The 15,999-nt window shown below is 37.8% G+C and overlaps 1 non-coding gene across 1 annotated transcript; it reads right to left on the bottom strand.

Annotated features, from left to right (window-relative positions):
- Window positions 1-4,389: 4,389 nt before the first annotated feature.
- LOC127077933 (small nucleolar RNA R71) lies at window positions 4,390-4,496 on the bottom strand. The gene has a single exon (XR_007787692.1). It is a non-coding gene; the product is annotated as a small nucleolar RNA R71 (small nucleolar RNA).
- Between the last annotated feature and the right edge of the window lie 11,503 nt (window positions 4,497-15,999).

The following is a 15,999-nucleotide window of genomic DNA, read 5'->3' as shown; positions in this document are numbered from 1 at the left end:
GGGTTCAATACGTGGCTTGCATAATAGATCACATGCAAGAGCTTCTCCTTGCGTTGCCCTAGTACTGCCCCTATTGCGTTATCACTAGCATCGCACATTATCTCAAAAGAAAGAGACCAATTGGGGGTAATAACTATGGGGGCTGACACAAGTTCCTTCTTCAAGGTCTCGAAGGCTTACGTGCACTCCTTGTCAAATAAGAACGGTGTATCCTTCACCAGTAGACTAGTTAGTGGTTTGCGATCTTGTAGAAATCTCTTATGAACCTGCGGTATAACCCCGCATGTACTAAGAAGTTTAAAATGCCTTTTTCATTTACCGAAGGTGGTAAATTTGCTATTACCTCCACTTTTGCTATGTCCACTTTGATACCTTGGTTGGAGATCTTGTGTCCCGAGACTATTCCTTCATGTACCATGAAGTGACACTTTTCCCAATTCAGGATCAAATTTGTTTGCTGGCATCTTTCTAACACAAGTGACAAGTTAGTCAAACAATTATCAAATGAAGAACCGAATACTGAAAAGTCATCCATAAATACTTCCATATGTTTTTCGAGCATGTCAATAAAGATTGATGTCATACACCTTTGAAAAGTGGCCGGTGCGTTGCACAACCCAAATGGAATTCTTCTATAAGCAAAAATACCATAGGCGCATGTGAATGTAGTCTTCTCTTGATCTTCAAGGGCAACAACAATCTGGTGGTACCCCGAGTAACCATCTTGGAAACAATAGTAATCGTGTATGGCTAACCTTTCCAGCATTTGATCAATGAATGGTAATGGGAAGTGATCCTTCCGTGTTGCCACGTTTAGTCTTCTGTAATCTATGCACACTCTCCAACCTGTAATAGTTCGGGTTGGAATCAACTCATTCTTCTCATTTTTTATCACCGTAGTGCCCCCTTTTTTTGGTACCACATGGACTGGACTGACCCAAGAACTATCAGAAATAGGATAAATTAGGCCCGCATCCAAGAGTTTTACAACTTCTTTACGTACCACTTCTTTCATGGTTGGGTTAAGTCTTCATTGTAGTTGCACCACCGGTTTGTGATCATCTTCCATTAAGATCTTGTGCATGCAAACGGTCGGGCTTATACCTTTCAAGTCCTCAATTGCCATCCAATTGCACCTTTGTATTTTTTTAGCACTTGAATGAGTTCTGCTTCTTGGACACTTTGTAGACTGGCATTGATAATAGTTGGACATTTTTTCTCAGTGTCCAGAAATACATACTTCAGATTTGTTGGTAATTGCTTCAGATTTACCCTTGTTTTTGGTTCTTCAGTGACATCTGATGGTGGTGGTCTTAAATCTTCCCACCGGTGTGGTCTAGATCTAATCCAATCAGGTTATTCTTCAATCATAGCGAGCACCTCAGACTCTCCTTCATCTTCATCACTTTCAAAAATTGATAGACTTAAGACCCGTTCTAGTGGTGACTGGGGTCTATGCCTTTCATTTTCTTGAGAAATTACTTGATCTGTTATCTCTATATTGTTGCTTGTGCCAATATCATATTTGTATTGCATTGTGTTCCTCACATCTAGTTTTAACTCTTCATCATAGACCTTGAGGGTCATAGTTCCTTCCTCGATGTCTATCATACATCGTCCAGTTTCTAAGAAAGGTTTGCCCAATATGAGAGGAATCTCCTCATCTTCAGGCATTTCCAGAATGACGAAGTCAACTGGGAAAACAAACTTGTCAATTTTTACAAGAACATTTTCCACAATCCCATAGGGTCACCTCACAGAGCAATCCCCAAACTGAAGTGTCATTCGAGTATCTTGAACAATGTCGATGCCTAACTTTTTATAGATGGACAGTGGCATCAAGCTTACACTCGCTCCTAAGTCAATCAGAGCCTTCTTGAATTTTCTATCACCAATAGTGCATGGAATAGTAACCGATCCCCTGTCTTTCTTTTTCACTGGAATTTTCATGCCTTGGAGAATGGCATTGCATGTTTCAGTTAGGATGATCGGGTCTCTGATAACATGAAACTATATCACATTTTTAGACTTGATTTAATTAAATTATATCGTTATTTGAGTCAATTTATTTTATATTATTCGATATTACTCGGTATTTTCTTATTATTTATTTCAGGTATCATTATTTAAAGCACGTGTGAAAAAGAAAGAAGAGGGGTGCAAAAAAGAGGATTTTCTAGGAAAAGCAGCAAGCTGAAGCACCAAAGCCCAGCCCACGTTTGGAACAAAGGAAATGGCTGTCACGACCGCCACACTCACGTGCCGAGCGTCACGTCCCAAAACCTAGTGTTACGACCGTAACACATAGTGTGACGGACGTCACGCATTTCATACTATGTTCTAGGCTTGACGTGCGTAACAGAGTGGACGGTTTCCCCTAAATTTCCTCCTGCACTCGTTGATGCTTTGAACCACACTGAAGACCAATTCAAGGAAACGGTTATTTGGAGAGGTGAATATAAATAGACCTCACAAAAGCCAATTGAAGACCTCTCTTCTCCGTACAATATTTTCCAGCACTCTAAATTTTCAAGCATTTTATTTTATTTTCTTTTCTAGTTTAATTTCCGAAGCATACAATTTATTTTCTCACGATAGTTTCTACACCGGAAATTATTGTGTAATTTTTACTGGATCTAACCTTACGTCAGATCGTAGTATTTTATTTCCTTGCTTTTACTTTCCTATCTGATCGAGAATTATGAAGAACAAATCCAACCGACTTGTGGTGGAGTGTTTGAGCACCGAAGCGTAGGAGATAAAATCCAGAATTCTAGTATTTTTCCAGGTTCATTAATTAATTGATTTATAGTTTTAATTTACATATGCTTTGTTCTGCTGTTTATATATATTGTTTGTTTGATATGGCCGTATTTATGCATGATTATAGTTTATGCATGTTTAGCATGTCCGGCTAATTAATTTAGATATCGGTATGTAAAGTAAGCGGAATAAAGGAATCAAAATTGAGCTGGTTTAAATTTATTTCAAAATATAGTAACTCTTTTTCTGGTCTCAATTTACAAATTTAATACCAAGGTTTTTGTACGAGTGTAAAAGACATACAGAAGTTAAAATCAATAGAACGACGGTTTGAGCTTTTAACTGGATAGTGTAAATTGAACATTAACTTTAAATCAGGGCGAAAGCAATTTTTAAGGTTAATTGAATTCTAATTATTTTCAAAAATTATTTTTAAAAGTTAAATGTGAGGACGAGAGTTAAGCATTTAAGTTTAATCATATAGTCTAAGTCAACAGAGCGAGAGTTTGAGACGAGGGCGTTTAAACGGTTAGTATTTTCTCAAAAAGAGTTTCCATAGATTCTATTATTTTCAAAAGTGATTTTAGATTTAACGAGATAGTGAGAGCGTACGTTAAAATATAAAGTCATAGTCTAATTCAACAAAGCGAGAGTTTGAGGAAAAGACTTTTAATTAATAGTGTCTACTGAAAAGACTTATTTTAAAATTAAGAAAAAGACCAACGAAGATTTGATTCCCTAATTACGACGAACTACATACTGATATCCATATTATTTGATATTTTATCTAGATCCAAATTTAGTTTTACTTTTCCCCTAATCATTAAAGTATCATCCGCCTTAGCTTTACGCAGTAACCCTAGAAAAACGGTAGATCGATTCATTAAGTCCCTGTGGGATCGATATCTTTTAAAACTACGCGATTAGGCTGTGCACTTGCAGTCAGTACCACCGTTAGACTCATAAAGTCGCGATCAAGTTTTTGGCGTCGTTGCCCGGGACTTTTATTTAGTCGATATCGTAACTCTTCTGTTACGCTGTAGAGACTAAGGCAATTTTTTCCCCTTCTTTTTCGTTGATTTGTATGCCACACACTCGCTCACAAGGCGAGCTGTACTATTTACGAATCAACGACGTTGAACGATATCTCCGATTATTGCGACGAATTCGGGAGTATCGTGTTAGACACAATCTTCCTCCAATCGAAATTCCTGATCTCAAAAATCTCCTTCCTTCGGCAATACCAGCGATGGCCGAACCAGCTCGTGCTCTTCGAGATTACGCTGCTCCATCGCAGGATGAGCCGCATTCGAGTATTGCTCCACCCACAATCGAAGCAAACAACTTCGAACTTAAACCTTCACTGTTGCAGGCAGTGCAACAGAATCAATTTTCTGGAAATCCTACCGAGGATCCAAACCTTCATTTATCCGTATTTGTCCAACACGCTGACACTGTTAAAGCTAATGGTGTCACTTCAGAGGCAATTCGACTTCGTCTCTTTCCTTTCTCGTTAAGAATAAAGCTAGAAGATGGCTTCAGTCTCTTCCTTCCAACTCAGTCACCACATGGAATGAATTGAAGAAAGTCTTTCTTGCCCGATATTTTCCTCCAAGCAAAACAGCTATGTTGAGAGCCCAGATAAATGGATTTAAGCAAAAAGATAACGAGTCTCTTTTCGAAGCATGGGAAAGATACAAGGACATGATGAGACTCTGCCCACACCATGGTTTAGAGGACTGGTTAGTATTTCACACCTTCTACAATGGTCTCTTATACAACACAAGGTTAACAATAGAATTCAAGGTCACACTCCTACAGATTGTCAACTCCTAACAGGAATTCAAACAGAGCAGGTGAACTATGCTCAAGGAAATCCTTACTCGCATACCTATTACTCAAACTGGAAGAACCCTCCTAATTTTTCATATAAAAGTAACAACGCTTTATACGCACCAAGTCAAGCTCCCAGTCAAGATCCAACTGTACCACCTGGATATCAAAAGCCGACCCCATCTACACCTAACAATAACGTTCCTAGGAAATCCAACTTGGAAATCATGATGGAGAACTTCATAGCTTCTCAACATCAAACCAATAAAGAGTTCTTAAACCAGAATGTACACACTAGCGAACAGATTAAATAACTAGCAAGTAAAGTAGATGCCCTGGCTACCCATAACAAAATGCTGGAAACACAAATCTCGCAAGTAGCTCAACAACAAGCGCCTACTGCTGCCCCAACTGGTACATTTCCTGGACAACCCCAACCTAATCTGAAAGGCCACGCTCATGCAATTATATTATGAAGTGGTACAGAGGTAGAAGGACCATCTGACCCAAGGATTGAGAACCAAAACTCTAAAAAGTCAACTGAGGAAGAAGGTAAACCTAAGGAAAAGAAAGAGTGTAATAAGGAAACCGTAGAGAAAAAAGAACCTTATGTACCTCCACCGCCTTACAAACCACCTATCCCTTATCCTCAAAGGCTATTTAAAACCAAAGACGCGGGCCAATTTAAAAAATTTGTTGACCTACTGAAACATTTAAACGTCACAATTCCTTTTACAGAAGCTATTACACAGATGACCTCATATGCTAAGTTCTTAAAAGAAATTTTATCTAATAAAAGGAAACTTGAAGATAGCGAAACCGTTAAACTCACTGCTGAGTGTAGCGCAATAATCCAAAATATGCCTCCTAAACTTAAAGATCCTGGTAGTTTTTCTATACCCTGTCATATAGGAAAATTTGTCATAGACAAAGCTTTATGCGATTTAGGAGCCGGTATCAGTGTTATGCCCTTGTCCATATGCAAGAAACCTGAAATGGGAGAATTAAGACAAACTAAAATGTCTGTGCAATTAGCAGATCGTTCCGTTAGATATCCCGTAGGAATTCTTGAAAACGTTCCCGTGCGCATAGGTCAATTCTACATCCCCACCGATTTTATAATTATGGACATAAGAGAAGATGAAGTTACCCCCATTATATTGGGAAGACCCTTCTTAGCAACCGCCGGTGCTATCATAGATGTAAAACGAGGACGACTCACTTTCGAAGTAGGAGAAGAGAAAATTGAGTTTATTCTTTCCAAATTTTTGAAAGCACCTGCAATAGAAGACACATGTTACTTCATGGATATCATCGATGAATGCATAAAAGAAACAAAGTTCGAAAATGACGATTTGTCTGACTATCATATAGAAGACAAACTGAACCAATGTTTAGCAATAACATCAGATCCTACGCAATGCCTTAAAAACCAACCCTCGATCTGAAAACACTTCCCAAAAATCTGAGATATGAATTCCTAGACCTAGAACTTGAACGACCAGTAATAGTCAATGCAGACCTAGGAAAACTCGAAACCGAAAAACTCCTACATATCGTAAGAAAATATCCAACCGCATTAGGATACAACATCACTGATCTTAAAGGGATAAGTGCGTCTATTTGGATGCACCGCATCATGCTAGAAGAAGACTGTAAAACTTCTAGGGAACATCAGAGGAGATTAAACCCGACATGAGTGAGGTAGTGAAGAAGGAAGTAACGAAGTTATTAGAGGCAAGTATCATATATCCTATATCCGATAGCAAATGGGTTAGTCCTGTACACATAGTACCAAAGAAAGGAGGTATAACAGTGATCGAAAATGAAAAAGGAGAAACTATAACCAAACGAGTTGAATCGGGATGGAGAATGTGCATTGACTACAGAAAGCTAAACAAAGCAACTCGAAAAGATCATTTTCCTTTACCATTCATAGACCAGATGTTAGAACAACTAGCCAAGCATTCTCATTTCTGCTATCTGGACGGTTACTCAGGTTTCTTTCAAATACCGATTCATCCTGATGACCAAGAAAAGACAACGTTCACATGTCCTTTTGGTACCTTCGCTTATCGACGAATGTCGTTTGGCTTGTGCAATGCTCCTGCAACCTTCCAAAGGTGCATGATGGCAATATTCTCCGATTTTCTCGAAAACATCATGGAAGTCTTTATGGATGACTTTTCCGTATGCGGACAAAGTTTCGAAGAATGTCTTGAAAACCTAGAAAGAGTTCTAGAACGATGTGTAAAAGTGAACCTAGTACTTAATTGAGAAAAATGTCACTTTATGGTACAAGAAGGAATTGTTTTAGGACACATCATATCAAATAGAGGAATTGAAGTAGACAAAGCCAAAATAGAAGTAATCGAAAACCTTCAGCCTCCGAAAACTGTGAGGGAAATACGAAGCTTCTTAGGACATGCCAGTTTTTACCGAAGATTCATTAAAGATTTCTCTAAAATAACTAAACCTTTAACCGGATTATTAATGAAAGACGCTGAATTCATCTTCGACAATAAATGTTTAGAAGCATTTCAAACACTTAAACAAGCATTGATCTCCGCGCCCATAATGCAGACCCCGGATTGGAATGAACCTTTCGAAATAATGTGTGACGCAAGTGACTACGCCGTAGGCGCTGTTTTAGGACAACGAAAGGATAAAAAACTTCACGTCATATATTATGCGAGTAGAACTCTAGATGAAGCGCAAATGAATTACGCCACGACCGAGAAAGAACATTTAGCAGTAGTATTTGCACTAGATAAATTTCGTTCCTACTTGGTTGGAGCTAAAATAATCGTTTACACTGATCACACCGCCATTAAGTACCTCTTAACAAAAAAGAACGCTAAACCTAGACTCCTAAGGTGGATCTTGTTGCTACAAGAATTTGATTTGGAAATCAAAGATAAAAAAGGAACTGAAAACGTAGTAGCATATCACCTCTATAGACTTGAAAACCTGGAACCGGAAAGAACATCGATCAACAATGATTTCTCATACGATAAACTTATAGCTAATTTGGAAGAAAATAGAGCTGACGGGCAGGTAGATACCACCTTGGCTGTATGCGTTACACCATGGTACGCTGATTTTGTCAATTATTTAGCCGTCGGAGTGGTTCCACTTGATCTATCCTACCAACAAAAGAAACGATTCTTCCATGACATAAAACATTATTACTGGGACGACCCTTTACTTTTCAAAAGAGGCCCCGATGGTATTTTCCGTTACTGTATACCTGAAGAAGAGGTAGAAAGTATAATCCAACATTGTCATTCCGCTCCTTATGGCGGACATGCAAGTACATCCAAAACCTGCTCTAAAATCCTACAAGCCGGTCTTTATTGGCCAAACATATGGAAGGATGTACATATCGCTGTCAAGAAATGCGATACGTGTCAACGCACGGGAAACATATCTAGACGTGACGAAATGCCACAAAAAGGAATTTTGGAAGTAGAAATTTTCATGTGTGGGGAATAGATTTCATGGGACCTTTTCCACCTTCTTTTGGTAACAAGTACATACTCGTAGCAGTTGACTACGTATCAAAATGGATTGAGGCTATAGCTTCTCCAACAAACGACACACGAGTAGTAATTAAACTCTTTAAGAATATAATCTTTCCAAGATTTGGTGTCCCAAGAATAGTCATCAGTGACGGTGGATCTCATTTCATATCTAAGATACTCGAAAAATTATTGTTTAAGTATGGTGTAAAACATCGAGTAGCAACACCTTACCATCCTCAAACTAGTGGACAAGTGGAAGTGTCTAACAGAGAAATTAAACAGATATTGGAAAAAACAGTCGCTACATCGAGGAAAGACTGGTCATCAAAATTACCCGAAGCTTTATGGGCATATCGAATCGCTTACAAAACTCCCATAGGAACAACCCCATTTAAGCTTATTTATGGTAAATCTTGCAACCTCCCAGTGGAGTTAGAACATAAGGCCTATTGCGCTATTAAAAATTTAAATTTAAACTATAAGGCCGCCGGTGAAAAGCGAATTCTAGATATAAACGAATTAGAGGAACTTAGACAAGACGCATACGAAAATGCCAGAATCTACAAGGAAAGAACGAAAAAATGGCATGATAAACGTATATCAAGGAAAACTTTCAAACAAGGCGATGTAGTCCTATTGTTTAACTCTAGACTTAAGTTATTCCCAGGAAAACTACGCTCTAGGTGGTCTGGCCCTTTCCAAATCACTAATGTCTTTACTAGTGGGGCTGTAGAAATTAAAGGAAAATCTATTGAATCATTTATCGTAAACGGACAGCGTCTAAAGCATTATCATTATGCTGAGAACAATGAAGACTCGCAAGTCCTGCACTTAGACGTATTGTCTCCAAAATTAATAGATTAACATTTAATAGTTTTATGTCGAGCTTGCGACATTAAACAAAGCGCTTCGTGGGAGACAACCCACAAATTTTTATTTTTCTTTGATTATTCTTTTGATTTTATTCAGTTTTCATTCTTCATTTTCTTTATATTATTGAATTTTTCTTCTTCTCTTCTTTCGGCATCTGGCCAAATCCTGACTAAAATTCTTCTTTATGACTAAAATTCTTCTTTATCCCCATTCAACTCACCTCTTTACCCCATTCCACTCACCTTCATCCCCATTAATTTTTTCTCACCCACTCCTCGTCCCAATTTCAAAATTCTTCCTATAAATACCTTCTTTACATTTCTTCCTACACCATATCATTCCATTCTATACATAAAAAATATATATATATTTCATCCTCTTCTCCTTCTTTCTACCTACCAATCAAAATGGCGGAGAACCAACATCAAGAAGTGCAATTCGGAAATATTATTTTCCGATCTGAAGATAGTAACTATCAACGGGAGCAATTCGTTCGGTTCCAGCAACGCAGTGTCATATCTACCAGGTACCCAGATTTCAATTGCTTACAAGAATTAGGATTACTTCAAGGTGTGCAATGGTTGCTTAGGCTTTTCGATTTAACTTTTCTGTGCATACAAAATCACCCAACATACCCATCACTCACCTTGGAGTTTTTAAGCTCCTATTCATACACCACTCCAACCGGTGAGGACGAGTACTTAACCGGTGTCGCAAAATTCCGCATGTTCAATACTGAGTACGCACTATCTCAAGAACAATTGAGTGCCATGCTACATTTTCCTAAAGGAGACGACGTCCACCCAAGAATCCCTCCAAACTCAGAATGGAAAACGAACGCATTCGACCTTTTTGGAAAAATATTCGGTGTGGAAACCACCAATTGGGATGCATTACTTGCTTCGCACATACACAACCCCACTATCCGGTATTTTATCCGTATTTTGCAAAACACCATCTTTGGAAGAGCCAACAACAACAAAGTCAACGCGAAAGAATTATTCTTCCTACACTGCATATTTTCAGCAGATACAAGGGTAAATGCCGCCTCTTTCTTACTTCACCATATCCGTACCCTTTGTGCTCGAGGCAGTCAACCTTTTGTGATTGGAGGATTAATAACCACCATCGCACTCGGTTTAAATCTAGGGGACCGACATCAGAATTTGCAATCTTTGCCACCCCTGTTTATGGATATCAGCTATTGTCGCTCCTGCCGCTTAATCAAAAATAGGGTAGGCGGGAAGTATTATCTTATGGTGAATAACCAAGAAATCCCAAGCGTCGTTATGCCCAACATTGCTCTCACCGATGTTACTAACCCCAACAGATTCATCTACGATCTGAATGCTCCCGAACATACCATGCCAACACAAGCAAACCCGCCCCAAACGAGTTTGATGAAATGGAGCAAGGTGATCAAGGTCCTGAACAACATTCGGTCCCACATAATCCTTCCGATAATGTGCCTGGTCCATCCTCCCGATGTCGTCGAAGAAGAAGGCCTGCAACAAATGATGACATCATGGATGCTATTGAACATCAAGCCCAACGGCTTGATGCCATGCATGCACAGAATAACAAAGTAATGCAACTGATGCGCCAGATGCAACAACAACAACAAGAGAGGAATGCAATAACCGACCAGAGGTTCACTGACTTGCTTAACCGGTTTGATGACTTGGCAGTACGTGAACGATCACCGGGCCCGAGAACACGAGGACGCAAGTAGAATTGAGTTTGGGTTCCATTTTTTTTCCTTTTCTTTCATTTTTTTTGAAACATTGCGGACAATGTTTTATTTAAGTGTAGGGGGGAAAACTTTGTTCCAGTTATGTTATTTCCCTTTCAATATTTCCCTTTCCAGTATGTTATTTCCCTTTGATTAATAAAAAAATGTATTTTAAGTCAAGTCCCTAGTGTGAAAATTTTTATTATCTATTCTCCTCAATTTTCTTGAGCCATAACAAAATTCAACACACTCAATAAGTATAAAGGTTGCCTATTTTATAAAACTTGAGTGAAATTAAGACAAAATTATTACCGCCCCAACACTCTAAAAACCTCAGCATGTTAGATCAGGCTAAGCACCATCTTAATAGCAAACTACGTGGAGAGCCGATGAATACAAGTGAATGATTCCCAAAACAACATATTAAAAATCAGGAAATGCACTAATTAAGTTAGGTGATTCTTACCCGATCATTTAATCTAAAGGTTGCGGACCCTACAAAAACATAGTATGAACGATCCATTGTGAGTTGGTTCAGCGGTTTCTAGTGCTGAACTTGGTAGGGCGGACTACGGCCCGATCCCCCACAATTTGCAATAGACTAAATAAAGAAGTTATCCAACTTATGTACCAGAACTTCTAACTAAAAGGGGATCATAATCGCTAACCGGTTACTCCACTATGTGCGCAAAAAGATGAAGGGCTTAATGTGATTTCGCTCGAATGAAAACGGGTGAAATAAGAGTAAAAGAACTAGGTTGAGCTATAATAGCATGACTCGAACTGGTTTGCATAAGGTGGGGTTATCTAGTGTTGTTACGGTAGTTTATGATGTTAAGATTAAACTCAGGTTATTTCTAAACGAGATTTACTTGCAACCTATTACGAATTGATATGTGTTTGGAAATTTCATCTTGCTTGAGGACAAGCAAAAGTCTAAGTGTGGGGGAGTTTGATAACATGAAACTATATCACATTTTTAGACTTGATTTAATTAAATTATATCGTTATTTGAGTCAATTTATTTTATATTATTCGATATTACTCGGTATTTTCTTATTATTTATTTCAGGTATCATTATTTAAAGCACGTGTGAAAAAGAAAGAAGACGGGTGAAAAAAAGAGGATTTTCTAGGAAAAGCAGCAAGCTGAAGCACCAAAGCCCAGCCCACGTTTGGAATAAAGGAAATGGCTGTCACGACCGCCACACTCACGTGCCGAGCGTCACGTCCCAAAACCTAGTGTTACGACCGTAACACATAGTGTGACGGACGTCACGCATTTCATCCTATGTTCTAGGCTTGACGTGCGTAACAGAGTGGACGGTTTCCCCTAAATTTCGTCCTGCACTCGTTGACGCTTTGAACCACACTGAAGACCAATTCAAGGAAACAGTTATTTGGAGAGGTGAATATAAATAGACCTCACAAAAGCCAATTGAAGACCTCTCTTCTCCGTACAATATTTTCCAGCAATATTTTCCAGCACTCTAAATTTTCAAGCATTTTATTTTCTTTTCTTTTCTAGTTTAATTTCCGAAGCATACAATTTATTTTCTCACGATAGTTTCTACACCGGAAATTATTGTGTAATTTTTACTGGATCTAACCTTACGTCAGATCGTAGTATTTTATTTCCTTGTTTTTACTTTCCTATCTGATCGAGAATTGTGAAGAACAAATCCAACCGACTTGTGGTGGAGTGTTTGAGCACCGAAGCGTAGAAGATAAAATCCAGAATTCTAGTATTTTTCCAGGTTCATTAATTAATTGATTTATAGTTTTAATTTACATATGCTTTGTTCCGCTGTTTATATATATTGTTTGTTTGATATGGCCGTATTTATGCATGATTATTGTTTATGCATGTTTAGCATGTCTGGCTAATTAATTTAGATATCGGTATGTAAAGTAAGCGGAATAAAGGAATCAAAATTGAGTTGGTTTAAATTTATTTCAAAATATAGTCACTCTTTTTCTGGTCTCAATTTACAAAGTTAATACCAAGGTTTTTGTACGAGAGTAAAAGACATACAGAAGTTAAAATCAATAGAACGACGGTTTGAGCTTTTAACTGAACAGTGTAAATTGAACATTAACTTTAAATCAGGGCGAAAGCAATTTTTAAGGTTAATTGAATTCTAATTATTTTCAAAAATTATTTTTAAAAGTTAAATGTGAGGACGAGAGTTAAGCATTTAAGTTTAATCATATAGTCTAAGTCAACAGAGCGAGAGTTTGAGACGAGGGCGTTTAAACGGTTAATATTTTCTCAAAAAGAGTTTCCATAGATTCTATTATTTTCAAAAGTGATTTTAGATTTAACGAGATAGTGAGAGTGTACGTTAAAATATAAAGTCATAGTCTAATTCAACAAAGCGAGAGTTTGAGGAAAAGACTTTTAATTAATAGTGTCTACTGAAAAGACTTATTTTAAAATTAAGAAAAAGAACAACGAAGATTTGATTCCCTAATTACGACGAATTATATACTGATATTCATATTATTTGATATTTTATCTAGATCCAAATTTAGTTTTAATTTTCCCCTAATCATTAAAGTATCATCCGCCTTAGCTTTACGCAGTAACCCTAGAAAAACGGTAGATCGATTCATTAAGTCCCTGTGGGATCGATATCTTTTAAAACTACGCGATTAGACTGTGCACTTGCAGTTAGTACCATCGTTAGACTCATAAAGTCACGATCAGTCTCTATCAGTGGAACGCTTCTTGGAGATGATGTCTTTCATGGACTTGGCATATATTGGCATTTGTTCTAATGCCTCAGAAAAAGGGATGTTTATTTCCAGTTTTTTGAACATTTCCAGGAACCTCTCAAAACGTTTCTCATGTTGATCTTTCTTTTTCTGTCTTGGAGGGTAAGGGAGTTTGATGACTGGTTTTGAAACCTTCTCTTTCTCCTTGAAAGGTGGTAGTATCACTTCTTCATCTTGGTCCTTGGTTTCCTTGATTTCTAAATCCACTTCTAACAATCCATCTTTTTCAACACTATTTTCCTCTGTTGACTTTCCACTTCGGGTTATGATAGCGTTAACAGTGTTATGTTCCCACAGATTTGTTACCATACCACTAGGTAGGGTGCCCGGGGCTTGAGAATTTGAAGCTAACTGTTGTGCTATGTGACCCATTTGGACTTCGAGATTTTTAATGGAGGCCGTGGTATTTTTCTGATTAGTCCTGGTTTCTTCTTGAAACTGTATGTTGTTGGCTGCTAATATTTCAATAGCAATTTCCCATTCAGCCTTTTTAGGTGCCTGTTGTTGTTGATGTTGCTGATATTGAGTATGATATTGCCCTGTACCTTGTTGCGGAACATTCCCTCTCTGATCTTTCCAGGAGAAATTTGGATGATTCTTCCAACCTGGGTTGTAAGTGTTAGAGTAGGGATTATTATGCTTCATGAATTTGATCTCTTGAATTTGTTGTGGAGTAGTAAAGCAATAGACCGTGTGATGAGGTCCACTACAGATTTCACAAGTGCTAGCCTGAGCTGGCTGGACCTGCGCTATCTGTTGAGTACCTATATTCATAGCCTTCAACTTCTTGTCTACTTCGGCAGCAACTTTATCTTCCAGATGAATTTTATTTGTCTCTAATTTTAGATCAACCACACCTTCTGGGTGACTAGTACACCTGTCGTATAATTCGAGATGCTCATTGGCAGCTATCGCTTCAATAATCATCTTAATACTAGTGGCTGTTGAGAAATTTGTTGAGCCACTGGCTACTGTATCAATCAACTGCTTTGCTTTTATTTTCAGCCCATTAACGAACATATGCATTTGTTTTGTCTGATCTATATTGTGAGTTGGACACGATACTAAGACCCTTTTGAATCTTTTGTAGGTGTCTCCCAATGATTCACCATCCTTCTGTTTGAAATTAAGAATTTCATACCTTTTTCTCAGGAATACTGATGCTGGAAAGTACTCATTTAAGAATGCAGTTTCCATCTCTTCCCATGATGTGATACTGCCGAAAGGAAGAGAATATAACCACTCTTCCACATCTTCAGCTAAAGTGAACGAGAACATTCTTAAATTTTTTGCTTCATCAGTATGATCATCAATTTTCAGCGTAGTGCTCATGGTCAAAAATCTTTGTGAGTGTTTGTTGGCATCTTCGTTAACCTTTCCGGTGAAAGGTTTTCTTTCCAATTGATTGATTGTGCTAGGATGTAGTTGAAAATTCGTCACATTCACCGGTTGGTTAACAATGGTTAATCGACCACCCGATGCGTTTTCACCTCCAGAGTCACCCAACAGTCTTTCTGGAGGTGGAGGAGGTGGAATTGGAGGAACTTCAGCCATTGGTTCTTTGACTTCTGAGTGATCAGAGGTATTTTCTTCTTTGAATCCACTCTTTGATTTCTGCATCTTCGGTGAAGGGTTCTCTCGATCTCTGCGTCAAAAAGAAATTCAGTTGAGGGTTCTCCTCGCATACAAATTAGTAAATTATAAATGACAGAAAAATAATTTTATTACAGAGCAACAAAATTTTAATTGAAATTAAAATTAAACTCTATATTTTGGGAGTCCCCGACAACGGCGCCAAAAACCTGATTGGGAAAATAACAAGTGTACTATTTTGCCTTTTATAGTAATAATGGGGAAATTCCCCGAATGTCGATCTCAAGGACTACAAGTCAATATCGAGTTTAAATTCTCATTCAATTAAACAACAAGTATAAATTTGGTTTTTAGGTGTAAAAATATAAGAATAAAGGTAAAAGCAAATAAGGATGAAAATAAAGGTTTACAGGGAAAAAGGAACAATACCAGGGAAGGTGTATGATTTATCCCTGTAACAACTCTGAGTCACTATTGCATCAACAAATATCAATTACTACCAGTTCTTAAGGGTATTTTCTCCCAAGTCCTTCGTGAGAAAACCTTTAATCAATCTACTCTAATTTCTATGTCCATAGCCAATTAAGGTGAAGTTAAGCTTTATAATATCAAGAATACTCTAGTTCATACAGGGTATCCCTAGTCCTAGGTGAAATCTACTATAGAGTAACCTTATGAAAACCTTATCAATGGCGGTCCATCCTAATTGATAACCACAAATCAATCTCGATTGGTCTGAAAGAGAAAGCAATAAACACCTCAAAAGGTTACCGTAAAAACAATATTATAAATGCAAATGTAAACTCAAATTCATTACAATTCTAAATCAGGGACACCCCCTAGCATTGGTGTGTTTAGTTACTCATATTGTTTAAAACAATTGCAAGATAAAAATTACACATT

Source organism: Lathyrus oleraceus, chromosome 4 (assembly GCF_024323335.1).
Source record: "Lathyrus oleraceus cultivar Zhongwan6 chromosome 4, CAAS_Psat_ZW6_1.0, whole genome shotgun sequence".
Classification (NCBI taxonomy): Eukaryota; Viridiplantae; Streptophyta; class Magnoliopsida; order Fabales; family Fabaceae; genus Lathyrus; species Lathyrus oleraceus.
This window is presented reverse-complemented; position numbering and strand designations above follow the sequence as displayed.